The sequence below is a fragment of the Camelina sativa genome, chromosome 19, assembly GCF_030686135.1.
Source record: "Camelina sativa cultivar CO46 ecotype springtype chromosome 19, ASM3068613v1".
Taxonomy (NCBI): domain Eukaryota; kingdom Viridiplantae; phylum Streptophyta; class Magnoliopsida; order Brassicales; family Brassicaceae; genus Camelina; species Camelina sativa.
This window is the reverse complement of record NC_141898.1, coordinates 27,988,008-27,989,152: the sequence shown is the minus strand read 5'-3', so window position 1 is coordinate 27,989,152 and position 1,145 is coordinate 27,988,008. Positions and strand designations below refer to the sequence as shown.

General features: G+C 43.1%; 1 non-coding gene across 1 annotated transcript; it reads left to right on the top strand.

Annotated features, from left to right (window-relative positions):
• Window positions 1-716: 716 nt before the first annotated feature.
• On the top strand, window positions 717-823 carry LOC147921213 (small nucleolar RNA R71). The gene has a single exon (XR_015591853.1). It is a non-coding gene; the product is annotated as a small nucleolar RNA R71 (small nucleolar RNA).
• Window positions 824-1,145: the final 322 nt, after the last annotated feature.

The following is a 1,145-nucleotide window of genomic DNA, read 5'->3' as shown; positions in this document are numbered from 1 at the left end:
TCATTGTACCCAGAATCGATCTTGTTGCTCATCTCCGCGAATCGTTTTGCATTGTCCATTGCAGCCGATGATTGACTCTGTATCATCTGCTGAATTAGGCCGCGTAAGTTAGCTTCTTGAGATTGGTTATGTGATCCTTGTTGTGGTGGGAATCCAGGTGGTGCAATTGGTTGGTGGTAATGGCAAGAGTACTGCTGCTTAGGAGCAAAGCTTTGATTGTATTGGTTAAAAGGCTTTTGCTGGCCATGGTTTCCTTGGACTGCGGAAGGGTAAATTTGGTCTTGAGGATTTGCAAAATTCGGGTTACGATAGGAGAGATTCGGGTTTGGTTTGTAGTTGTTGTATCCTTTATTGTAACCTCCTTGATTGTTGATGTAGTTAACATCCTCTAGCTGAATACTCTCCCCATCTTGTTGCTGAAACTAGTCTTCCTCCGAGATGGAATGGACATGTTGCTGCTGGTTGAGGATTTTGTCCAATTTGCCATTGAGTGCTTTCATGTCTCTCTTGTATTGACATCATCCTCTCCAGAAGATCGAATTCTACGATCATACTCCTCATTGTAGTTCCCATCAGATTGGACTAAGTTCTCCACTAGATCCCAACCTTCATCAACATCCTTGTTGAGAAAATTACCATTACTAGCGGTGTCTAGCAACATCCTTATCTTAGGGACTACACCTCGGTAAAGTGTACTTAGCAACAAGGCATTGTTGAATCCATGATGCGGGCATCTGCTTGTGTATCCCTTGAAACGTTCCCAAGCTTCACTGAACGTCTCATTGCTCTTTTGAACAAAGCAGGAGATGTCATTTCTCAGCCTTGCAGATCTGGAGTTGGAGAAGAATTTGGCAAGGAACACCTTTTTTTATTCTTCCCAAGTGGTGATGGACTCCTTGGGGAGTGATTTCTCCTAGATGTGTGCTTTGTCACCCAAAGAAAATGGGAAAAGCCGGAGCTTGAATCCATCTTCACTAACTCCATTGATCTTGTTTAGGCTACAAAGCCTATCAAACTCATCCAGATGATCCAATGGGTCCTCCATTGGGAATCCATGAAATTTATTGCTTTGAATCATTTGGATGAGACTACTCCTGATCTCAAAGTTGTTGTTTTAAACAGCAGGTGGCACAATGCCATGTCCT